The following is a 27,564-nucleotide window of genomic DNA, read 5'->3' on the forward strand; positions in this document are numbered from 1 at the left end:
ACCTTATGAAATGCAGAAGACATCTGCATTCCGTGGAGATGTGTGTGGTCAGTGAACTCTTCTGCGTAAACTCATCCTGAACTCGTTCTTTACCCACAGATTAATGGGGGAACTTTTTGTCACCGACTGAGGGTGGGGGTGCAGTAAGGCCCGAGATGTTCATCTGTGAATGGCTTTGGGGTACGGAGCCATTGTTTGTTTGCTGTACCAGTGCCGTGCTGTGAGATGGTTTACCGCACCCTTCCTCATGTGCGCTGCTGCGAGAGCCTCTGCTGCTCTCCACTTGCATTGTTTTTGTCACTTAATTAATACCCTGGATTCTTATGTAATCATCAGTGGGAAATAGATGGGCGGAGGAGGAGGGCATGAAGAAATGAACAAAGCATCACAAGGATAATGTGTTTTAGAGGCCAAACGACATATTAAGTAGCTGAGCTTGGCCACGCTGATAATTCCCTTTTGTGGCCTTTTTATTTATGGGGGAGGGGAGCCGTGTTGGTGCTGAGGTCAAGGTCGGAGGTCAGAGTGGTCAGTGCTGCCTCCCCTGCCCCCCCACGCCCAAGCCCCCTAGGGCTGTCACTGTGTTAGCCTGACACCAACATCATCAATCTCCGCTGACATGCCAGTGCGTCCAGGAGCTGCTTGAATATCCCATACACTTCCGATCCCGAGGCGTCTTCATGCTCCAGTGTGTTTGGGGGTTTCTCTGTGACCAGCGCCATGCTGGTTCAGCATCCAGGTCTGACCATAACACAAAGGAGGAGGCTGTGCCTTTTACAGGAAGGCCAGTAACCGTTAAGCGTATTTCGGTGAGGTTTAGGCCATCTGACATGGAGGACGCTCCTGTGAGGCTCAGTGTGGACGGCCATGTTTCTCAGCTCTTGGAATATCCCATGTTTGGTCATTGCTGTATCTCTGTACGCTGCTAAAACCAGCCAGTCAAAATAAGACGTGAGAGTAAAACCCACATTATTAATCATTTTTAGATTAAACGCTGTTATCCTCTTCTGTTGATAATTTAGATTATGCACACTCGATATTCACTTGGATATCTGCTGTTGCTCGGTGGACGGCTACGTCCTCACCAAAGCTGCTGGATTCGGTATTGATTTCATGACAGTTAATGAATCGCTTGGAGCCAGGATTTAAAAAAGGGCAGAATGGTGGGCTCCTCCTCTGGACAGCCATGGAGTTTCTCCTTAAATCCTCGTACGCCCTTTATCCAGGGCCTTTGTCTCCTAACTGGTTTTGCTGTGCAGAGAGCGTGTAGCTTCTGGTTAGACGTTTTTTTTTTCTGTCATCCGTCGCCATGTCGCAAGGGACTGCCCCCAGGGGGCGCCTGCAGGTGGATATGATGCCGTTGAGAGTAAGGGTGCGGGGGGGGGGGGGGAGGGGGGGGGGGTTATGGGGTGCTGTAATAATTGATCCTGGACTTTCAGCAAGCTCAGTCTAGGACTCGCCCACCCGCCTCTCTCACACACAAAGACACAGGAACCCCCACCCCCACCCCACCCACACACTCACACTCACACATGTATTCAGTGCTGCTCAGAGCCCTTCCGCACACACACACCCCCAAAGCATCACTCCGAACGTGTGCTCACATATAATCAGTCCATCCCAAAAGTCACACTGCTATTAATCCCTGACACGCTGCTGGTCGCCTCAGCCATCAGAGCTGCGCCGGATTCTCATTCGCTGGGCTGCCTGCCTCTCATTGGCTGACTGGGGAGCAGGCTGCCTGTGCTGACCTCCTGGCTGTAAACGTGCAGGGTGTCAGGGGAATTACAGCTGATGGGTGTCGTTCAGCTGACCCCATCTGTGACCTCTATGTCAATGCTGAACTGGTCATGCTGGGAATGTAATCAGTATTTTGCAGATATTAGTCACAACACCAGTCATTAAAGGGATTGGAAAGAAATATTATAAAAAAGATTAGTAAAAACAATCAAGATAATGAAATCTTGCTTTTGAATGACATCTTTCAAAACCAAAAAATAAATACTTATATAAATCTTTTTCAATTTGTATAAAAGGGTATTTAAAGAATTTTTCACAAGACAAAACAAAAATGACTTTACTCAGTTGGTAAGCAGATCCTTCAGTTAACACTGTTTATTCCCTTAATCATATTAGTGTTGTTTTGTTTTGCTGTTAAAGCTGCTTTGTATATAAATGTGCTGTGTTGGTTTTCTTTGTGGATTCCGCGTCGCATCTTACCAGTCGCATTACACTACCCCCATTTGGTCTCCCGCACAGCTTCCTCTGACCGTTTAAGGCCCCGCTGTGTACTAGCTCCGTGCTGCTTGGCCGTCCCGTTCCTGCCACTCCGACACCCAGCTAGAGTGGCAGACTCTGTCTCACGGCCATATTGGAGGGGGGGAGAAGGGGGTATTGGTTTTTGCTGTGACTGCAGTCACCCATCCAATGAATGCACCCCCCCCCCCAAAAAAAAAAATCCCACACACATCCCTCATACAGAGTTTGGGCTTAAAAATTGGTAGGAGAAAGTGAAAACGGGGCCCCCCAAAACAAAGATTTTGTTGCGATACCAGATTTATCCCAAAGCTGTTGATTTAGAAAAGCGCGGCTCCTTCTGCTTGGAGAACCAAGCGGGGGCTGACAATGCTGCAATCTCTGACTGCGGCTGGTACGGCGTGCAGACAGTGGCAACAGCGAAAATCAATACTGGCCTCTTGTTCTTGCCAGTCTCCCCCCCACCCCCCGTGTCTTTAAAATGTGAACAAAAAGCCCAAGTTTCCCTGAGGGTGAAGTATCTCCCATCGCACATATTTAAATTGTTTTTCTGTCCCTTGTATGTCTTTTTTGTCCCTGAAACAGGGTACAGTTTAAAGAGAAGTGGGTGAATTTACCTCAACAACCTTTATTTCGATGCCTAGAATGGCCATTGATTCTGAGAAAGATCTGACCCTCGAGGACGGCCTGAACTTCACGGCTTTCTCAGTGCACGATGTTTGCTTGAAACCAATGTTTCGCTGTCTGTGAAACCGGCTGCTCAAAATATTTCATGTTTTTATTTTTTAAATAAATTTAGAACTCTGCACAATCGTCCGTTGACATCAGCATGCTCTTAAAAAGCTGAATATTTGCCCTAAAGGCTGTATGTTAATTTAGCTATGCATTTCTCTGGTGGGATTACAGTGTGTCATGGTAATGTTGAGGATTATTCGTACGTCAGATATGCTTTAACCAGCAAAAGTCATTTGTATGGCTAATATTACAATAATAGGATTGTGTGACATGCACCTTGGATGTGATTGAATTACCCCAGCGGAATAAGGACCACTGGGACATTTTCTCGATATGATCTCAGGTTGGACGGCACTTCCGTGTTCGGTGGGGGGGGCTCCCCAGACCCCAGCGCTAAACGGGGCTCCTGCTTCGCTAATGCTCTACCTATAAACAGCAGTCACCCTCTCTGACCGCGTTCAGGATCAGCCGAGAGCGGGAGACACGCTTCCACATCAGAAATCAATGAGCGTAATCCTGTCCTGTCGCTCCGTTTGTTTAGTCCTGGAGCGTTTTTCCCTTTCGCTGGGATGGATAACTATGGGGGGGCATGGTGGCTACCCCCCCCCCTTGCATTTATTTGGTGTCTGTGGGCTCCCTTCTCTGCAACTGCTGCCTCACACCAGTCTCTCCCCTGGTTCCTGTGGCCGTTAGCCACCATTTCCAGCTATGCTAATGGGCTTTATGGCTCTCTTGTACTTGTACTTGTAACACCGCCTTTGCACCTGATCAATTAGGAATGTGGCCGGAATGAGCGCAGGCAGTGGAAGCCCGAGACCAGAGCTAAGAGTCACAGAAGCAGGCCTCGCCGGGCCTTTTCATTTGGATTAACGACCCCTATACACACATTATAAAAAGATCATTTTGCTGTAATAAGCCTTAAGTAATATTGTAAAGTGCTTGTGTGCACATATAAGCAAATGGCTCAATTAAAATGTGTGATTAAGTTAATGCCCTCTTTAAAGGAGCCCAGTCAATGAACTATCCCTAGGGGGTTTCCCTTTTACACTTTAAACGACCCAGAGTCCACCAGCGCGTAATCCCAAGGAAAAATACACAAAAGCAAAACTGCATGTTGCACGCATTATTATGTTTCCGGAAGCTGTTTTCCTGCTGTGTGTGGCAGATCCTACCTTGGCACACTTGAAGGTGTGGAAATGCTGTCTGCACAGAGCTTCGGACCTTTGCATGGACCTGCGCAGGACATTGGTTCTGTCACTTAGAACTGCGCCGGACAGTGGAAACATGTACGTGCGAATCTGAAAGATTCTCATTGGCTCCTAGTATAGTAGCCAATAGTCAATAGGTAGAAGTGTTCATGCATGAGTGATTGACATCACCTTGTGGGGCTCCGTCATGCAGGTGATGTTAAAGGCGATACCAGAATGTCCCAACTCATAGAGAGCTCGTACTTACAAACGGACTGCCATAAAGCCAATTAAATAAAAAATTATGGTTAAGTACAATGGTACGTAATAACAAACGCAGGCACTTTGTGGCATTCAAGAAAACATCGTGCGGCTTCAGTGGTTCGAGGTCGAGTGCAGTAACTTAGTTACTTTTATCATTTCTGTACAATAATAATAATTATCATCATTGTCATTATGTACTGTAGTATATTTTTATTTATTTAATTAAATTTTTTCATTTATAACCTGCGTGTAACCTTAGTCAGGCATAGCAAATTACTGGGTCTAGAGTGAGAATTAGGAGCCCCATGTATACACATTAACCGATGATAATACAGATAGAATTCTTTTTTGAGGAACGCTTGAAGAGACAAACTGTATTAAAAGTTTTTTTTTTGGTATTGTTGAATATAATTCTTGTGCCTCGGGGGAACAATTTGTTTTTATAGTACCAAGGAATACAGTGCGTGTCAATACACTTGATTGTTCTGGTGTCAAAATCCGGCACAATAAATTTAATCCACACTTTCAAATATCCTTTCATCTTGCCAGAGTCCTCCTGCAGCCCACACCGAAATAAGGATATTTAATAATTTGATCGAGCAGCCTGAGGCCTGGACGGCTGTGTTTGAGGCTCTTTGTCCTTTGGGCTCTGTTCTGTGGGGCTTGTCCTCCTTTACACTGGGGGGGCAGCCATAAGTAGCTGTGACTTTGATGAGGGAAGCAGAGCAGCTCCCTAGAATCCTTACACTCCAGACCTAAGCCGTACTAGTGCCTTCTAATCTGTAGCCATGAAAATGTCTGAATGACAAATATAAAGACGCACTTGCCTGACCCAGTGTTTGAGGTACAGTCTCTCCTAGATACTGTTCTATGATTGGATAGGTGCGTATTCATGCTGAAATTTTCTCCCAATAAAAACAAGAATGTAGCATTTACAGCTGCTTGATTCATAGTCACCAGACTGTGTTAAAAGGGAAAGAAGTGGAATTAGCATCAGTGTGTGCATCAGTGTCTGGTTAGCATCAGTGTGTGCATCAGTGTATGGTTAGCATCAGTGTGTGCATCAGTGTATGGTTAGCATCAGTGTGTGCATCAGTGTCTGGTTAGCATCAGTGTGTGCATCAGTGTCTGGTTAGCATCAGTGTGTGCATCAGTGTCTGGTTAGCATCAGTGTGTGCATCAGTGTATGGTTAGCATCAGTGTGTGCATCAGTGTCTGGTTAGCATCAGTGTGTGCATCAGTGTCTGGTTAGCATCAGTGTGTGCATCAGTGTATGGTTAGCATCAGTGTGTGCATCAGTGTCTGGTTAGCATCAGTGTGTGCATCAGTGTATGGTTAGCATCAGTGTGTGGTTAGCATCAGTGTGTGGTTAGCATCAGTGTGTGCATCAGTGTATGGTTAGCATCAGTGTGTGCATCAGTGTCTGGTTAGCATCAGTGTGTGCATCGGTGTATGGTTAGCATCAGTGTGTGGTTTGCATCAGTGTATGATTAGCATCAGTGTGTGGTTAGCATCACTGTATGCATCAGTGTATGGTTAGCATCAGTGTGTGGTTAGCATCACTGTATGCATCAGTGTATGGTTAGCATCGGTGTGTGCATCAGTGTGCACTGTGATGACATAGTTAATTAATAATCAGGTCATATCAGGTTGTATTGAAAAAATTATATTAGATGCTTGCATTATAAGTTTTAAAGGTTATAGATAAATCCAAAATAAAATATACAATGTGACAACCAGCATAGTTACAGATGCTCCATGTATCATTGTGAAATATCCTAATGTTTATCATATATCGTTTGGTATATATATTGTTTGGTTTCTGAGGGTTCATAATGCAGTATGAAGTGTTTCTGTAATTTAAACTAATAGATCAGTATTCTCCTGATCCTTCCTGCGAAGGGGCCCATGGATCCTCTTGGGGGTCAGCAACAATTGGGGCAGCATGACTCTGAAGTCCCCACATTTCAAGTGTCTTAGCCTGATTCCTCTACCTTGATCAGCTAGTGTAGAAGATTCTCTGAATTCATAGCTTGAGGCATGTGAGGCTCTCTGGAAGGAGCCTTCACTCAAGCAGGTGGTTGTCTGTATTCAATTTATGCCAAATAATTAAAGACAAACACTGAGCACTATATATGGTGGTCACAGGAAGTCTTGGGACACTTGCTTAATTCAATAAAAATATTTCTGATGCATTTATTTTTATAACAAAAATCATTACTTCATTTGTTTACAAAAAATACATATCACACAACATTAGAACTGACACTTAATAAGAAAATGTTTGTGGAAGATGTGCAGATACGTAAAACATTGCTTGTCAGCAGACTTTTATTATGAAGCCAATACATTTGCAGTACTATTGTATAATTAATCAAGCATCTCGAGATTTTCTGTGAGCACTGTGTATGTGCGTGTGTATTTATGTGTATACACTATATGGACAAAAGTATTGAGGCACCTGACCATTACACCTACAAGATCTTTTATGACATCCCATTTTAAATCCATCAGCATTGATACGGGGTTGGTCCCTCCTGTGCAGCTATAACAGCTGCCACTCTCCTGGGTGAGGCTTTGTACGAGATTTCGGAGTGTGTCTGGGAAATTTTTCCTATTCATCCAGAAGAGCATTTGTGAGGTCAGGCACTAATGTTGCATGTGAAGGCCTGGCTCATAATCTCCGTTCTAATTCATCCCAAAGGTGTTGGACGTGGTTGAGGTTCTTCCACACCGAACTCACCCAACTGTGTCTTTATAGACCTTAATTTGTGCACTGGGGCACAGTCATGCGGGAACAGTAAAGAACCTTCCCCGAACTGCTCCCACAAAGTTGGAAGCATAGAATTATCCAAAATGTCTTGGTATGCTGAAACATTAAGAGTTCCCTTCACTGCCTAGCCCAACCCCTGAAAAACAGCCCCATACCATTATCCCTCCGCCATCAAACTTTACAGTTGGCACAATACAGTCAGGCAGGTAACGTTCTCCTGGCATCTGCCAAACCCAAACTCGTCCATCATTCCATAAAGTTCCTGGTGCACAGTTTATATGCTTTAATTGAGCCATTTGCTTATATGTGCACATGCTTTTACACACTATGGGCTTTGGCACTCGGCAACCCCGCTCTTCTATTTTACGTGGCTGTACTTCGTGGCTTAGTTTCTGTTCCAAAATGCTTCCACTTTGCAATAATACCACTTATAGTTGCCCGTTAGATATCTATCATGAACAAAATTCCACAAACTGACTTATTGTAAAGGTGGCATCCTATGCCAATACCATACTTCACTGAGCTCTTCAGAATGACCAATTGTTTCACAAATGTTAGTAAACCTGACTGCATGGCTAGGTGCTTGATTTTATACACCTGTGGCAAAGGATCTGAATGAGTAAAAGATGTGTCCCAATACTTTTGTCCACATAGTGTGTATATGTGTGTGTATATATAGCTTTGAGGTAGTGTACAGTAGATATTGTGCAATCATTTTCTTGAACTTTTGATGAACGTGTCTTCAATGAATGTTGTGACCAACTTTATGTTCAAGATCTTTTTCGGAAGAACCTGATTGTTATTATCCAGGGAGGATGTGTTGGTTGTTTTTGGGCAGGTATTAGCTTGCCAGCAGGTACTGACCCCTAACATATCTCCAAGGTGATGTGTGTCTGACTAGGAGATGCTTTCAGGCCCTAAAGGACGATACGGGTTGAAAAGGATTAAATGTTTTGGAGGGAAAGAGGATATCCTCTCGGATGATGAAGTATAGTAAAGGAAGGCTTAGTTGTTGAACTTTTGTGGTGGATGATGAGTTCTAAGTAACTGGAACAAAAGGATTTGTACTAATGTTATAACATGAAAGCTTGTTTATCTGTGAGACACCTGATGGGTCAGTCGCTTTGGATTGAGGAAGCCAGTGTCTGCGTCAGCTGTGAAAATGCTTTTCTCTGTTAGGCCTTAAAATTGGAGAACATTCATATTCCTCGTTGCTGTAGCCGGAGTGTGCTCCACCAATACCACTTCATGGAAAATGGAGAAGAATCTGAGTCGATTGGGCTGGTCTTCATATTCTATGTTGTAGAGGGAGTGCCTTCTTTGGCAGGAAAATCTATGGCATACATAAGTGATACGGATCTATATGATGTCTTCATAGATTTTTCTTTTTCTTCTAATGATGAAAGGGGTGCCTTAGGGTGACAGTCCAGTGAAATATTTTGAAGTCATTCCATGTAAGTAAGGATGTGTTTTGTGGCGACACCCCCCACACCACCACCCACTCGCAGCTCATTTGACAGCTTGTGAATGTTTAATGAATTTCACGACAAGGACAGCTCCATTTGGGGATGATGTCGCCTGTGTTGGTCGGTTTTGTCTTGACGCAAGTCCACGGGGCCGCTCGCCTTGCCGGCCTTGTTGTGACTGGAAGCCTGTAGCCTCATCAATTATTTATCCCAGTCAAAATGTCCAGGGGAGGCAGAAGATGTGCAAGATGGTTATGAACAATAAAAGTCAAAAGACTGAAGGGACCTGTGTGAACAACTGGCTGCTTTTCATCTCGTCGTCATGTGCATTTAAATGTAGTTGTGACAATTAAACTCAAGGAGGACAGATTATAGCTTTGTTTGGTCAGAACGTGATAGGCAGGATGTCAAAATGAGTGATGTACATTCCTGGTAGGTTTATTTGTTTTCTTCAGAGTAAACAGGCAAACATGTACAAGAATAAAAGCAAGATCTCCCGGAGGGAAAATGTTCATTGAAGGAAAGCACAGAGTTACACGATGGTATAGTTTATGGCTCCCAATTATCTCAGCTGATCGTACTGATTCCTGCATCAGATAGTCAGATACTCCTTTCAGTTTGCATGTGCTTAGTCACGGATTAACTTCACGTGCCCAAGAAGCCGGGCAAGTTATGCATGTATGATGCAGCCCTCCAGTTCTCTGTAACATAAGCCTGGCAGGGTAAGAGTGCAGACTGATTTGACTAATTAAGATTTGACAGACTGATTTGACTGATTTGACAGACTGATTTGACTGTGCACTGCACAACAATTGAATAAATTGCATGAATCTCGTGTGCCATATGCCAGTCCCCCTTTAAAAAAAACCCTTTCTAACACAGACGATACTCGTGCATCTCTCCTCTGAATGTAGCAGATGTGTTCTTACTCTTCTCCACTATGTTTTTGTTTCTAACACAGACGATACTCGTGCATCTCTCCTCTGAATGTAGCAGATGTGTTCTTACTCTTCTCCACTATGTTTTTTGTTTCTAACACAGGCGATACTCATGCGTCTCTCCTCTGAATGTAGCAGATGTGTTCTTACTCTTCTCCACTATGTTTTTGTTTCTAACACAGGCGATACTCATGCGTCTCTGCTCTGAATGTAGCAGATGTGTTCTTACTCTTCTCCGCTATGTTTTTGTTTCTAACACAGGCGATACTCATGCGTCTCTGCTCTGAATGTAGCAGATGTGTTCTTACTCTTCTCCGCTATGTTTTTGTTTCTAACACAGGCGATACTCATGCATCTCTGCTCTGAATGTAGCAGATGTGTTCTTACTCTTCTCCACTATGTTTTTGTTTCTAACACAGGCCATACTCATGCGTCTCTGCTCTGAATGTAGCAGATGTGTTCTTACTCTTTTCTACTATGTTTTTGTTTCTAACACAGACGATACTCGTGCGCCTCTCCTCTGAATGTAGCAGATGTGGTCTCACTCTTCTCCCCATTCACTTCACACACAGGATCTGAGGCACGATATGTTAATTAAATTGTTAGATTTAAAAAAAAATTTGCAGTGAAACTTGTTTTTTTTCCTACTTTTCTCTGCCCACACGCACCCTACCTTCCCCCCTCCCCTGTGGAGAGAGAATACTGAAACTTACTCCCCCACCCCCCTCCCCCAAAGCCTGCTGGCAATGTACACGTGGTTCGCCTTTAGGGGTCTCGGCCCTGGGGTGTCCTACTAAACTGAGTCTGATGCGCTGCTTCAGCGTGGTGAAACACTGCCATCCGTTTGGGGTGAGGGAGCACATGCTGGCCACAGAGTACCCTGAAAGATTAAGCGTGTGGACACATTTAAAGCCCAGCTCCCTATTCAACAGTTGCCATTGACTCTGGCATCATTTGCGGAGTGGCAGCTGGCAGTGGCAGGCTTTGTGTCTGGTGGTGGGGGGGGGGGCGCGTGACAGAGGCTTAGCCCTCCCCCGGCTCCCTTTTCAATGTGAGGCATGCCCCCGCGTTCAGATGGCCCATTGTTCCTTTGGAAGCGTGCGCCCGGCGTCTTTGGGCATTTACACCTGAGCACTTTTTGCTAAGTGTTTTGACATTTCTGAAGCAGCTGCTTCAAGTACAGTGGGGTGCAGTCGGCATCTGTATGGGTGTGGCACTGGGCCGTCCGTTACACTGTTAATTAAAGCCGTAGGTTCTGGTGAAGCAGCTGCAGTGGATAGTCGCCTAGTGTATGAGGTATGAGACATACGGAAAGCGAAAATGACTCGGGATGCATCAATGTAAACCCATCGAGAGCTAAGAGCCTTAAATGTGAACCACGTGGGAAAATCCTGTTTATATAAATTCCAGGATTTATGCATTTGCATACAATGCAGAGTGCTTGTATACAGATTTCAGAGGTTTGTCAGAGAACCAGGAGAACACCTTGGGATGGTGCAGTTGAAAAAACACAAATAACTTGATGCAACTTAAAGTTAACCGCATGTCCAAAACTACTCACTAACGAATGTTGTTCTTCAAAAAGTCTGAACCTTAGGCGTCACCCTGGCTGCCGGCGTGAGGCTTCCCCCGATTCGGTGCACTCTCCATCACTGGATTCTGCTTTTCCTGTTAGGGAACGGCCAGCTGACAATTTTGGGAGGTGGCTGGAGGGGTGGCTGAGGTTTTCTGTGAATAAAGCCGCTGTCATCCCAGTAGAATGGTCCCCCAGCTGTTTACCCACATGCCTCTTAAAAAGGCAGCCCCAGTCCATGAAAGATCCTATTTCCCCTGTCGTGTTAAACTCCACACTGCCTGTCACTCACACGGCTGCTGCAATACCATTTGCGGTTTCCATCCTTATCGAACAGTAATTTAACATCTCGGGTTACAGACCTGACTGCTTTTCTTGAGTAGGCCATGTGACATGGTTCTGTTAGTAATATGTAAATAATATTTTTCAGTTTATCTTGTGTCGTGGCAAAGCTAATCGTAATGATCATCTGCTGCAGCCTGCAACCTGTCCGAGTTCTGTGAGGTAAGGAGGCTCTCAGCAAAGATCACTGCTCATCCTTCACACCCAGGGACCCATTTATTCCAAACACCACCTTCTGAGAAATATTTCTGGGCATGGAAACCCAAATCAGCAATGCACCTACACAGCTTCATTCTGCTTGCAGTAATTCAGGCCGTGGATCTCTGCACACAAACATTTGCACATTGTTGGACTCGTTGCATATTCTAATGCTGCTGCTGTATGTCCTCTTGCATTAACATGCACATCTATCCTACATGCAGTCTGTTTTTATGTGGGGCCCTGCTTCTCAGTGGTACTTAAATTGCATATTTAGTTGAACTTGTACACAATGCATTTATTTCATACATACGGATTTACTGAGTGTACTGTACTGAATCACACTATTGCATATGCTTCAATGTTTTATTCTGTTGCTATTTCATTATTTTTCTTTATGTTCTATGTTGTTGCCAAGACCCATTTTGGTAACACTTTACTTAAGGTTTTTAGTAGTTTATATACATATTCATAATTATCACAATGCATTCATAAAGCGTCATAAACACAGCTATAAATATTTATAAAAAGAGATGACTTATAGCCATGTTCATTATGCATTATGATTACCTTATGAAGCTCTCATCTGTAATGCGCTCTAGATACCTTTATAATGCAGTACAAAGCATCCTTAATGCTTCTGCCAATCATTATAATGCATTATGAAGGTATCTATAGTGCATTATAGATGAGAACTTCATAGAGGATTCATAATGCATAAACATGGCTATAATGTGTTATGCCTTTTTCTAACTATAGCCATGGTTATAATGCTTCATGAATGTATTATGAATGTGTTTATAAATTACTAAAAACATGGCATTAGGTAAAGTGTTACCGAAATTTCTAGTACACGTAGGTGTACAATAAAGTGAATTCTGATTCAGCCTCTTAATGATATTATGATATATATGATATTATCGCTGAACTAGCACAGTAGTGCAGTAGGCAGTGAGTTATGGGATCTTTCCCAGCAGGTACGTAAGAAGCTCCACAGATCTGCAGGAGGACTGGGGGCACTGAATGGTGACGGTTTGTTGGGAAGGCCTTGGCTTCATCCTTTTATAGCAGCGCATGACATAATTCAAGCTATTACCTTTTGCCCCGATTGTGTATTTTCAGCCGAGCAGTCGGTGGGCAATTCAGAGTAATAAATGACTCCATGAAGGGCCTGAGAACCGTCCTGCTCCCTCGTCCCCGGGCTGGGCGGCGCATTGAGCAGGGCACGCCAGCAATCGAATCACACCCCCGCATTTGGTGGGGACGCCAGCTTCTTAGGCGGCCAAAGTGGGAGCTTTTACTATCATTTTGGTCAGGTCCGGATTGCTGATGTGGCTGCTGTCCCTGGCCAGGGATGATGGATGGTATTTGCTGATCCCGGGCTCTAAGTGATTGGCCAGGATGAAGGAGGCACAATTTACTTAGGGGCCGCTCGACGGCGCATCAGGCAATCAGCGGGATGGGCCAGCCACCGCAGCCTCATGACATGCAGCTCCACCGCTGTCCTGCAGGAGGCGTTCCTAGGGGAAGCCCACTGTTTACTCGGCTTTGGCTGCTGTATTTTTTATATTTTGGGATTATTTGCCCAGTTTCCTGTGTAATTCCCTGGTTTTTGTTTTGTTTTTGGGGTAACGCGTGGCGGGGAGATGCGTGAAGCGTGTGAGATTCCCTCTTGGCTTGCCAGTACTCTCCGCCACCTACTGGTGCTGTAATCGAGCCAAACTGGGGGGGTAACCGAGGGAGAGTGATGCAGTCGTATGGGAGGGGGGCGAATTTTTGCAACTTTTTGATGGGGGCGGAGGGGGAGTGTCGCTTGTGGAAGGAGAGATGATGGAAGGTGAACTCAGCTGTCACTGGTGTGTTGTGTGTAATAAAGTAGCTGTCCATCAGTGTTCAGAGATCATCGTCGCAAAAGACCTTGAAGGCCTGGGCTGCCTTGGCAGGAAGGCCAGCGGATGGCCCTGCGTCATCTAATCCCATCAATCAGGGCCCACGGCCCCCAGCTGCCCTGCCCGTCCGCCCGCCCGCCTCCCTGCCGACAGCTTGCTAACTTGCCCGTGACCCTGTGATGTACGGTATATGGCGTGTAGGATGCTGTGATATAGGGGCTGCTGCTCGAAATGCCCCCCACACACAGACACACACTGCTGCTCCCACACTGGTCGTTTTTCGTGGCCAGACTTGTCACAATCTAAACTCTGTATGAAGGCGGAAAGTAGTTACTGTATTTGGAGTTTTGGGGGGAGTTAAATGTGCAGTAATGAATTTGTGGTCTGGTTACCAGTGGTGACTTGGAATAGATGCCTTGCTTGAAATGCTTTCGCATTAAGCAAAAAAAAAATATTACCAGTTTTAATGCTCATATTAAAATACTAACTTGAAGTTACACTTCAAACCACAGGTTTTTCCAATTTGTCATTTATTTCATAAACTGCAGATTTTTTATTCTTGTTAACCATTGGAAGCATTGAGTGAACAACTATAAATGAAAATATAAATCAAATAAAACAAATTTCCTTTATAACATGGAAAGAGTGTGTAACAATGCATGCCTGAATCCATTTAACTGGTTATGTGGTGATGGCACAGTCAAATTCTAGCCTGTCCATTAACTTTAAATGCAATAGTTACCTGTTTCATCCCATGAAACGGAGCAGTATTTCATGTCCCTTGCAGAAGGAATGCCTTGAATTTTCTCTGCCGTTATAACTGCCAGAGGAGGTTACTTAGATGAATCAAAGATATGACATTTTCTTGCTGAAAAAGGTACGCAAATGGTGAACGTATAGTAAATGCATTTGTTAGCAAAGAATATTAAGTGTGTGTTTAGTAAATGTTGAGTAACATGCAAATGCAGAAAATCTCAGCATGTGCAAAACCTTTTACTGGTAATGTATTTAGCTGCACAATACATCATATTCTGGTGATGGATGCATCTATACAAGCTGACAGAAACACTTCTCTCACCGCTCCTCGGCTTGTATGCCAGTTTCATTATCAGTGTTATTAGTGCTTTGGTTTTTTTTAATGGATGAAAATGAACACATACATTTTCTTTAAAAAAAAAAACATTGCAATCTCATTCCCCAGTCATTAAGTAATCAAGTTTTTTGTTTTCATTCATTCATTCATTCATTCACGCATTCATTAATTCCACCAAAAACATAAAAAACAGGGAGATGGGGTGGTGGTAAAATAAAATTATGATTTCCAGGACATCATTGTGTATCGTTTTTGACCACGACTATCTGACATTGCAAAGTATTTTGACCACACAATCAATGACCTAGTGAAAATGGTTTCGTGACACACTTTTCGGTCACATTATTAGCATGAAGGACATCTTTCAGAATAACCGACAACTGCATTTCCTGTTTCCTGTCATGTGACCTTTGGGGAGAGGGGGGAGTCCTCGTATCTAAGCTATCGCATCTGGCAAGGTAGGACTGATGGCCACTGCTCATTGTCCTTTGCTGACCTTTGACCTCTTCGGTCTTGCCGGCATGCTCTCCAGTAAGTCACCATTGATGGTCTTGGTGGTGCTGCCCGCCTGCTCCCATGGTCCTCCTCGTGACCTTTACAGGCATTTTATTCTTGTGCTGGTCTATGAGGGAAAGCAGAGAGCCCTTTCAGATGAAGCCAGCAGGCATTAATGCTGCTTGCTCTTTAAAACATATTGCCATTATTTACCGTAATAATAAATATGTATTAATCGCTCAGATATTGCCACATTGTGTTTTGTAGTCTTTACCTATATCATTGTTAGCCGGCGTGAGCTTCCTGTTAGCGGCATTTGCGCAAGGCAGGAGGAGACGGAAACAGACAGGGATGAAGCACGGCCTCCTCAGCAGATGTTAATCAGAGTCTTAGTGGCAGGTTGACCGAAAGTTTCAGATGATCCCATGGGTTATTTTCCCTGACTTACGTACGCAGTCTGTGCACACATGGCCACTAAGGTGTGTCTTACATTACGATCTCATTTCTCATCACTTCTATTTGATCTAGTTGCCCAGGGACACATTTCTCAGGATAGTTGCTAAGAATCAGGCAGCCGAACGATCCCAGCTATGTTGGTTGGTAACGGGAGCTTTTGGGAAATGTACCTCAAATGCCAACATGCCTCCCCCCCCCATGCAGCCAGCCCCGCCCCCCCTTGATTATATGGCTGTCATCACAGTGACCCCTGAGGGGGGAACCCCCCTCTCTCCCCCCCCCCCCTCCATTTGGCATAGGTTGCACGCCAGCTATGTAGGGACCAGCAGGCCACCCCAGATCATTTGTGCTTGGAGTCCGCTTACAGTGAATGTCCACCAGGGGCACTGTATGTTGTCCACATATGTGCTTCGCAGTCTCACACAGCAGGACGCTAACTGTGCTCTGTTCTTACTGCTTTTTTGCAGTTTAATTCAATTTAAATCTATTCATTTTCAATTGAAATCTATAGATGTTACTGGGTTTAACATGAAGCTATAAGGAATGGTGAGAATTTAAGGGCTGGGCTTGTATGCCCAGCAGATATTTCAGTATCGTTTCCTTGAGCCCGGTGTCTATGCTCTTCCTTGGCTGCCCTCAACCTGTATGCTTAGGAACTTGTGTTCTTTTTTATTTTGTATTATTCTGGGGCTTTTCTTATTGCTGCCAACGTGCCATGCCTGTCAGGGCCGCGGGGGCCATGCGCCTGCTGCGTAGGTGGAGCCCCCAACAGGCAGAGTGCAGTATTGCACTGGCGTGTTTCAAGATGGGCCTGGTGGTGAGGGTGTATGAGAGCAGTCTGTTGGAGGCGTAACCACTGATGGCTGGTACCCAGAAACATTCTATCTGCTGGGAAACAATGGTGGTTTAAAATGACATCACTGAACTTTTCAGCATGGTACCGAATGTCTGTCTGAACCCTCACCTTCATTTACTTCATGAAAAAACCACTAAAACATGATGAATGTTACCTTATGCCCTGAACCCCAAAGCAGACGCAGCATCTAGAGGATCTTGTCACCAGTCTCTCTCCCCCCCGCCCTGCACTGCAGGCAGTTTGTGGCCCGGTTGCCATGGAGACATCGCATCTCTTCCAGAATTGCTTGTATCGATCTGGGGACTGGGTGTGAATGGTCGAAGAGAGATTGGGATGGGGGGGGGGGGGGGGGGCGGCTGGGGCTGGGGCTGGGGGTGGGGGTGCGGGTGCATTAAGGGGGACTGACAAAGATCAGGAGGGAGAATCGTGGCTTGAGCTGATCAGCTTTTAGGGATGAGTTAACAAATTGCCGCAATGAGCATGAAGATGAAGATCCTTTCCTCCTCTTCCTCAACCCCTTTCGGTATGTTTCTTGCTTGGTTAGAGTGCCCGGCAGGAGCTGGGAGGGACATTATCAGTCACGTGTCCCTGCAGATGAGCTGCGTTTTGTCCTGTGTCCGCCGCCGGCTGAATCCCTGTGGGTCTCTCTGTGGGAGGGAAAGCCAGAGACCGAGATGCAGGAGCACAGTAACAAAGCCTTCAGTTCAAAAAGCGAGTTTTTTACGAGTAACATTAGAGAGAAAGAAAATGTAATATCAATATGCACAATCCTGACTGAACTCTACGGTCATAAGACATTTCAGACAGCATCTATTCACAGGGACGAGTCTCATCAGTAGCTCACATTTGTTCAGTACAGATGCTCCTCTACTTACGAACGAGTTATGTTCTGAACAGCCATTTGCAACTTGAAATTTTCGTTATTCAACATCATTTTAAGGGCAGACGCAAGTAAAGAAATAGGATGTACATACATATACACACACACACATACATACAAATATTATATTTTATATAAAGTATTTTTCCCCCAGTGGAACGTAAAAAAACAATGTAAAAAACCCCGATAAACAATGGTAAGCCCTATAAATGTGCACACCTGTGTATATGACGGGCGGCTGTCGAGAGCAGGTAACTGAGAAGGGGTCAGCCCTGATGACTGTGTCAGTGTGGGGCATCTTTCAAAGATGCAAACCTATTCTTCAGAGACAAAGCCAGAGGCTCGGGCCTGGTGATCTCTGGTGGGGGGGGGTGGGGGGGGGGGGGGGGGCTGATGGCCCTGACTAAGGCAGGAGAGAATGAACGCAAAGCACTGGCCAGTGTTTTCTTCAGAGATGGATCATATAAAAGTGAGAACATCAAGTGCAGTGTAGAAGGACTTTGTGAACTAGCTGGGGAGACATGATAAAAATGTGTGAAGCAGGAGATAAACACAGCGGTGACATTTTGCGGCACATGTGTTACTGACTGTGTGTTATGCTCCGGAGGCATATGTCAGTGGTATTGTCCTTGTTCCTGAGATGCAGATTTAAAACTGCTCAGAAAAAGCTGCTTTTCGGTTAATTGCTTTTTTAAATTCCTAACACGCAGAGCTGGCTGCTGATGATTTTTTCAGTGCCAAAAATAATCAGAGCTGGGATGATGGTCATGGTTTCATAAAATATTTAGGCTGCGCTTACGGGGCCCATTGATCTGTGACACGGGAGGGCCCTTCAATCTCACGCGCCACGGCCACTGTAACTGCGCTCATTGTGGTCTCGTTAGTGCTGCTGGCTCGTTTTCCGCCTCACCTGCACTCCACAAAACAAAACGAGGTAGTCAGCCACTGTCACGGGCACCATCTTACTTGTCCTGTTTCTGTGGCTTACAGAACTCCCCAGCTGTGATCCTATGATGCAGATACACCCTTCACATGCTGGGAATACTTAGCATGGAGTGGTCAACAGGCAGCTAAGTAGTTAAGCTATCGATTTTAAGGCCAAAGGTAACTGGAGATGCATCAGAGATATACAGTATCACTGCATTTCAGCAAAGTTTTCAGCATTAACTGGTTTTAGTAAACTAGCAAAGATGCTCTCAGAAAGACAGTATCGTTTCCCCAAATGGCCTCGTCACTCCCCTCCCCCACATCTAATCCCTACTCCTCCCACACCCTCCAACCTATACAATTTCTAGAATTACTGGGTGGATTATCTGGAAATGTGAAAGCCAATAAATGTGTTTTTACCTTAAGCTACACATATTCATTTATTGTACATTCCAGTTACACTTGCACTTTCCCCACCAATTGAGTGGCTATTTTCTGTGAATGCTTTAATGGCCGTGTCTTAAAATGTTATGTATATTATTGATGTGCTTCATTTGTCTTAATATTTATATTTTATTTATTGCTTTCTCATTTGCACTATGACCAACATTCCATAACAGACATGCTCAAAATTTTACCAATGGGGTTCGCCGAATGAGCATACCACAATATAGCAAAAATATTGCCATAATACTGCCCAAACCTATCCTACAGACTCTCTTCACCACTTAAAAGATCCTTATTAAATACCCAGATCGGTGTATTTTTTCTCAGTGTAATCAAGTTCACTAAATATGTGCCTGTTCTTTCATGTGCTACAACTGATTGGGTCTAGGGCTAAGTGACATGATTAAACTCCCCCATGATAAATTTTGATAAATTATGAGTTCCTCACAACTACTATCAGTAAAATTTTGCGCCAACAAAAAAATATAGACTTTATTTTAGGATATTCAAAGAATCGCCTCGTGCCAAGCAGTTTGCGAACCACCGGCCTGTACTGTCATACCCAGCTCGTACGATCCTCGTGTGTGCCACGCCCCCTGATTTTCCACGTGTGCTTCCCTGATCGTACCTAGCTGTGTCTGATTATGTTTTACCCAGTCTTGTGTATTTCAGTCCGAGTCTTATGTTGGTTCCCTGTCCGTCATTGATGTTTGTGAATGTCAGTGCCAGTCTCCGCCCTGCCCTGCCCGTTTCCTAAATAAATCCCTGTTTTCCCCGATTCCGCCTGCCTTGCCTGCTTCTGCCTGTTGCCTGCCCGAGCGATCATCCGTTCACCGGCACTGATCGTGACATGTACAATGTTCTTGGTAATTTAGAAAAATTTCCATCTTTTCAAATTCTCAAGATGGCTGCTGCTTCAGCTTTGGGATCATTTGTCTGAAGTGTATCAGGTTTAGATTTTCACGTGTACATTTTCATCTGTATCATGTTTTTGTGAAGTCCTAATAAAATCCAATAACGATCAAATAGTTATCCTGTTCATAAGGTCAAGTCTTCTCCAGTCACTCCTTCCTTTGCTGCCACTAAGTGGTGTTGCTTCAATTTCGGTGAGATTTGTCCAGATCTTTCCCCATACAATGTGTCTGCCAAGTTTGAAAAGGACCCTACCAATAATGTTTAAGTTATCATGCTGAAAAGATCAAATGTATGAGGCTGCCTTTTTCTTTGCTATCACTATCAGGTGTTACTTCAGTTTAGTTGTCTAAAAATTTGCTCATTACCAGATCTTCACCTATACAATCTGTTGTCGAACATTGACAAAAGATCTTTCAAATACTTTTTGAGTTATGGTCCTAACAGGTTCAAGTGTCTGAGGCTACCTTCTTTTTGAAATCACTTTTTCGGTGCTGCTTCAGTGTTGGGATGATCTGTCTCAAAACTTAATCAGTTCCAGTATGTCACCCATACAATGCCGCTGTCAAGTTTGAAAAAGATCCGTGAAAGACTTCTTGAGTTATCGTCTTAATGAAAAAGTATCTGCGGCAGTGGCAGCAGACTGGCGCCAAAATCATGTTTTCCCCAGGGAATACAGTTGTATGACCATGTCTGTCTGACCCTGTTATCTCCTCCCTGGTGTAGCCCTAAGAAGCCAAGTCCATTTGTCTTACCTCTTGTTCCTAATCTTTGTGTTAATTACTCCCAGCTGCCTCTCGTTAGCTCCCTCGTTAGTCCTGTATATATGTGCTTCCCAGTCCAGTATTCCCCAGTCTGGTCATTGTTATTTATCAGCTTCCCAGAACCTGTTCTCCCTTCTAAATATGGTCCCCCCTGGGGGGGTTTTCTGAACCAAGCTTAATTTGGGTCGTGCCTTTTTCACCTAGCGTGACAGCTGCCTTCATGGGGGGAAATGTAAGAAAATGTGTCCATTCTGTTTTACAGATAAAAGACAATTGAGGATGCGGCTGGACAAAAGGCCCAACCAGCCGTATGACTGTGAACACAGCCTGTATAAAATGTTATTAATTACTATAAGGCATCATTCCCAACCTGGTTCCTTAGAGCTGTTTACATATATAAACACCCACAGGAGGTCTGAATCTTTTTAACAACTCCAGAGTACATCTTTAAAACTTTTCTTAGTGTCACACTTCACGTTTGTGCCTGTGATACTTGAAAAATATGTTTGTACTCTATTCAAAACCCTTTCCACCGGGACTCAAAGGGTTTTTTTTGTTTTATCTCTAGCTTTTTACAGCAAATAAAGCCAGAAGGAAATCAATCATTCTCAGTGGGTGTCTCCCGCGAGCATCATCCGCTGTGGAGAGCCATGTGTTTCTGTGACCCTTGTTCCGGAATCCCGTCACGTCCAATGGGACGACGGGAGGCCCCTATTTTGTCCCATTGGTCGCCATCAGGCTGTAAACACGGAGCTTTGCGGGAGTGGGTTGAATGCTTTCTCCCCCTCAATCCCACTGCTCTCGTCCGTGGGCTTCCTTTAATAGCAGAAAGTTTAGCTGTGACCAGCGGATCAATTGCATATCCGTGCCACCGTGGGAAACATTTCCACAGTGACCCCGCTGGCGGTCATCAACTGGTGTGTGCTGTCCTTTAAATCCAAGGATTATTTACTTGTTTGTTTATATCTTAAAACCCCGGAGTATCTGTGCAACAGGTGACAAGATTAAGGTTAAAATTTGGATAGTCACTGGACAATGGCTATCCAGATAGGGTCAGTGATGGGGGGGGGGCGGGGGTCACAGAGCATTGAATAGTCGTCTTGGGTCAGAGATGGAAGCCTTACGATGCCAGGGAGGACACGGCTGCACCAGTGTGACAGGGTGAGAGCCTCACAGCATATGTACCAGACCGAAAGCAGTACATTTTACATTCTGCTCAGGCCCTACAGGTGGCGCTAATTCACCTAGGTCCCCGGGGCAGTCATTTTGTTGTGACGAGCTCGCGTCTGCTGCTGGAGGCTGAATGGCCATAGAGGAAGCGTGAAATTAGTGGATTTGTCAAGCAGAGTAATATTCTGTCATGTGGGTTTATTTTTTGCACACGGGCTGCATGTCAGTGCGTTTATTACACTCTGTCTGGAATAATTACTTAAGCGGCCGTGCAGTTTCCTTTGTGTGGCTACTTGTTTTGTTTTTTTGCCCCCCCCCCCCCCCCCCCCCCAATGTGCACTTGTCACCAAGGAGGACCGAAAAAAGGAGCATTAAAGCCTCAGCTTTCACACAACCCTTCCCCTGAAGTCTCTTCTGGATGTGCGTGACGACCCTCGTATCCTCTACTTTACTACAAACTCTCCCCCCCCCCCCACTTAGTTTTTGTAAGACCTTGCCAGAATGCCCGAGTTTCACACTTGGCCAGCCGCCACCATGCAGCCCCCCACCCCCAAACCCCAAACAAGTTTGTCCAGTCACTTAAAGAAATCCAGCACACTCTGCTTGAATAAGCGGGTGAGCTTGACACAAAATCAATAAAAGCCAAACTCTTTGAAGGACTTCAAATGTAATAAGCGGTGCCGCTCTCGGGCCTGCTGGGTGTCCACTTGGGCACACGGATGTTCTGCGGAATAAACAGTGAGCCCCCCAACCCCCAATCTCTATTAGTGAAAAAAGCGACTCTCTGCAATTATAGCTTGAGGAAAAAACAGACTTTGGAACAGTTGGTTTTAAGGGCATGGGGATCGGGGTTTCGCTTTCTGCTGCTGGGGGGCCAGGACCCGGAATGGTTGTGATGGCTGCATCCGTAGCTACACCCCCCCTCCCCCCGGGCACATGATGGTGCGAATACCCCCCCCCCACTTGGAGAAAATGGCTCCATCGTGAGCATTTCATCTCTCCCTTCTTTACGGTGTGTGTAAAATAAGGTTAAGGGCACGGCACTAATTCTGCGACGTCGAGATGCATCTCTGCCATCTGGGTCCATTCGTCAAGCCCAGGCCTGTGAGGCGTTTACAAGCGTGAGGGCCGGCCCATCAATTTTCATTGTCCGCTTAAATTCTAATTGTATTTACCACTGCTAGGCCTGGCCGGTGGGCAATGCCCTGTATCAGATGGGCATTCTATCAGCTGGACCTTCATGCTCTGGTCTGCACTCTCACTTTGTGTATTTAAGTGCCTGTTGCTCAGTTTACTTCATTTAAAAGTTAATAGAAACTAAGTTTGATCGACTCACTGTTTGATCTTCCTTTACCGTACTTCTCACTTTATTCAGGCTTTTTGTGTCTGTTCCACCCCTTCATCCTGCAGAAGAGGCAGATAGAATATTATTATATTTTACATGTAGACTGTAGATAATTTGGTTAGCATTTGAGGGCAGCTCAGCAAACAGAACACAATGATTTTGGATTGTTTAATGTGCCTTATCAGGTAAGTTAAACAGAAATGGGGGGTGGGGGGGGGGGGGGTTCTCTTTACCAAAACTAAAAGGAAAACTCAATCTGCTCGTTCTCTCATGGTCCTTTGGGACTGCTTCCCTACTGACGCAGGAATTCATACAATTTATAGCTAGCAGTAGGATAGATGTACCTTAGTGGTAGGTTTTAATAATCAACAAAATAAGGAAAAAGTTGAGTTTGGTTATGAAACATATTTATCATTTCAAGTGTGCAGCTTTTTCAAATGACTAATAGCCAGGAAGGATGTGGGGCAGCAGGGAGCCGGGTATAGTGCTTAGTTTGGGGCACTTTGTTCCTGTGTAGTCTGGAGCCCACCCCCCACACGGGTGTCTGTGTGCGTGCATCCCATCCTAGGATAGGCTCAAAAATCTGCAGCGCTGGGCAGAATTGACCATCGAAGGGAGATTCCTGGTTATTGGGCTGAGTGTGTTTCACTGCTGATTGCTGGTTATCGGTTGAGTCGGCCACTCTGACTTGCTCCTGTGCTCTGGCCCCGTCATCATCTCCTTTGGAAAGGACAGCGGAGAGCCAAGGGCCAATCCCTGTTACCGTTTCCGCCGCTATTTCAGCAGAGTCATGGCCGCTGCCAATCGATAGCCGAGTTTTAGTGTCTGAGGTCCCGAATGCTTAATCCTGCAGGTGGAGTTGCATAAACAGATCAATGTCTGGCCATTGATCCACATTGGTATTCTACTCGTTCTCAGATGCGATTAAACTGTCTTTTGTGCCACTGAAACACAATGGCAATAAACAGTCTAACGGCATTTATGTCGTAAAGCAGCCCTAGAAGGGCTAAACTGATTAAGTCGTCCATTGTTGGACAGCTAATATTTAGGGGAACAATGTAAATCTGCAATCAGATTTGGAGAGGGGAATGGGGCTGTTTGCTTCACTTAGCTCTCCCTGTCATCCCCTGCTTCGGGACAGGAAGGCCTTTAGGCACTGGTGCTCGGCACCCAGAACCGCGCCTCACATGACTTTCTGGCTGCTCAGATGAGCTGTTCTTAATATTTTCATTATCTATATATATGCATGATTTTCTACTAAATCCAGTGAATTCCAATCGAAAGAATGAGGTTGTGTGCCATTTCATGAAGCAAGAGGTATTGAAACTGATATCACATCAAATTAGAGCTGCCGTCATACTTATCATCATAGAGCTGCCTGGAAGTTCTTTTTGTAGCTTTTTGTCTGTTTAATGCAGTAAAGGTAAATCGTCTGCCTGTGCTGTAGCACAGTGCTGTTCCTACATTTACACCACGGTGTGAGTTCAGCACTGTGCTTTCTCACATGAATGCCCCGGTGTGAGATCAGCGCTGTGCTTTTTCACATAAATGTCTGTGTGTGAGATCAGCGCTGTGCTTTCTAGTATGAAAGCCCCAGTGTGAGATGAGCACTGTGCTTGTTCAAATGAACACCCTGGTGTGAGATCAGCACTGTGCTTTCTCACATGAATGCCACAGTGTGAGATCAGAGCTGTGCTTTCTCGCATGAACGTCTCGGTGTGAAATCAGCACTGTGCTTTCTCGCATGAACATCTCGGTGTGAGATCAGCACTGTGCTTTCTCAGATGAATGCCCTGGTGTGAGATCAGCGCTGTGCTTCCTCGCATGAACGCCCCAGTGTGAGATCAGCGCTGTGCTTTCATGCATGCAGGCCAAGGTGTGAGATCAGTGCTGTGCTTTCTCACATGACTGACACGGTGTGAGATAAGCACTGTGCTTTGTCTCATGAACGCCCCAGTGTGAGATCAGTGCTGTGCTCTGTCTCATGAACGCCCCAGTGTGAGATCAGTGCTGTGCTCTGTCTCATGAACGCCCCAGTGTGACATCAATGCTGTACTTTCTTGCATATCCCCCTCTCTTCCTACCCTTAGCCTTTATCCCCATCCCTTTTCCTTACCTTCATTACCAGTGCTTTGCTGCTGTATATATCTATATATTGATTTTTACTTATAGTGTTCCCTCCCTTTTGACTCCGCTTCAGTCTTGCTGTCAGAAGCGAGAATGGGCGGCCCACTTAACCCCGCACTTGTGTACGCACGACGCAGCAGCCCGATTCTTAGCATCTGACATTTTGACGGCACGTCCCTATTAGGACCTGAACGCTCCTGAACCTGCCATTATTATGCTTCTTGGCTCATTTTGCCCTGATGTGCGCATGCTGTACATTTTAAAAGCAGAATTTCGCACAAATATGTAAACAAAGTGAGAGTCGATAGGTGAGGTCAGTGTTCCCTCTGTGGCCTTCAGTCTGAAATGCTTTTCTGAAATATTATGCTTTTTGAATTATGTGAAAATAAGAATGAAGGTTGCAGGGTTTTCAGCCAGGTCCAGTTCATAAATGTTGTTGTTGTTAAGATATGACCGATTGTCAGCACTGACAGCTAGTCTCAAAAGCCAAATTAGGGTCCTGCCGAAATATAGCATTGTTTGTCCCGTAGCGGACGCTGTGAGCACAGACAGTGGTTTCTGAATGACCTCTGCCTCTGGAGGTTTCTGAATGCTGTCCCTGCCTTGTGTCACTTCCATATATCTTATCAGAACTGTTTGCGCTCAGGTTGACAGCAACAAGAGGAAGCGGCACCTATGAGGACAGTGTACATAATGATGGCGACGAGAAGTTTCAGACTTCGATAACCTCCATTCTGCGCTGAAATGCTCTTTTGTCTGGCTGGGTTATTAATTCACAGGATGGCAAAACTAGGACCTGGGCTCCATCTCCGCAGTTTCTCCCCCTTTATTAATTGTCAGAGGGGTTAAAAAAGTTTTTGTGTAACAGAACTCCATTTCAAAAACTTAAAATATTAAGATGGATCATTGTAGTAGAAAAGTAGGTACAGTTGCGGTTTTAGTCATGGGGTTGATTTGCTTCTTTTTAAATTGGTTTGCAAGAGTTTTTGGAGGGAGGAGTTTTCATTAGGCGCTACGGATGCTGCACATTATTGTAAAACAGCCAAGGAAAATGAGGCCGTTTTACAGAAGAAGCTTCCTTCGTGATGCGGCCACGTTCCAAGATGGTGATACCCCTCTGTGGCCTGCTGAGCAAACTACAGGGTGCTTCGTGAACACGAGGTCAGAGTCAGATTCTATGCCCTCCCCTGTTGCTGGGTCTCAGCTTCATCGCACATTCATGGGAAGCCTGCAGTGTAGAGAAAATTTCGGCTTCTTCATCCCTCAAAGACCTGGAGACCATTCTTCTTGAATAATGGTCAGATTTCCCAGTACTCATAATTCAGGGTGTATATGACAGCATTTCAAGAAGGACTGAATCTCTTCTGAAGGCAAAGGATCATGCTGCTCCTAATTAGGTGCTTTATATTAATATATTGTATCGGTATTATTTTGTCCAGTTCCTGTATATCACTGTTTATCTTCATCTTTTTGGTCTATCAAGAATATATACTTTCAACTTTTTGCTTTTTAACCAATGTCTTCATCTAACCCAATTTGCCCTTTGAAATAGTACCCTATGATAGAAGATGTTTTTCGCCTTTTTCATTATAACCCGTTTGACAGTACAGGATTTCAGTCTTCCATCTTCCAAACATTTATAGAGTACAGGCTCAAATCTGGACAGCATTGCATGCAAGTAAGAAATACCACCGTAGGTTTACACTTGGGGGTGTGGCGCTATATTTTGTATTGAAAGACCTACTGTGTTGAGATCTTTAGCTGAAACTACAGGTTTAGAAGCAAAGTGGACAGGGGTCTTTAGTTCATGAGGAACACATGATAACAGGCACTGCCTGGTCATTTCTCAGTCAAGGCTTACTGCAGCGTGATAGCTTTCTGTGAGATTGCTTCTGAATATATGTCACTATGAAAAAAAGTGGTGATAAGGATTGACACTGAGCTAACGTGCTGTGGTTATAGTCCCGTGAAAGTGGGCTTCGTCACAACACTAAACGATGCGGCGTGACAGACAGGAAAACCTTTGACACCAATGCCAAGGTCAGATCTGTTGTTTCTTTTTGTTTGCAGTGGTGAAGATTAAAATCCAGTGGGTTCCCACCTTCCCACCCTCTTCCTGGCTCAGCATCATGTCTCTTGGCTTAGGCACAGAGGGTTCCATTATCATCCCCATTAAGGTAGGTAGGAGAAAGAGAGGCATGTAGGCCAGGGCGCCCGCCTGTCCAGCAGCACTGCGGTAACCTGCTGCTTCTGGTGGACATGGCGTCTATCCGTGTGACAGCTCTGACATGTTGATCATATAACGCGAAGAGAAAATTGATTTTGCTCAACAGAAACACATCCAATCTTCTCAGGGCCATCGTTTTACCGCAATGGGCAAAATAAAAGGGTCATTTTGTTCATGATAGAAGATGGAGAAACACAATCTTTGTTTAAAAGGAATTGGAAAGTGTAGTGTCCTTGATGATGTG

The sequence above is a fragment of the Brienomyrus brachyistius genome, chromosome 13 (genome assembly GCF_023856365.1).
Source record: "Brienomyrus brachyistius isolate T26 chromosome 13, BBRACH_0.4, whole genome shotgun sequence".
In the NCBI taxonomy this organism is placed as follows: domain Eukaryota; kingdom Metazoa; phylum Chordata; class Actinopteri; order Osteoglossiformes; family Mormyridae; genus Brienomyrus; species Brienomyrus brachyistius.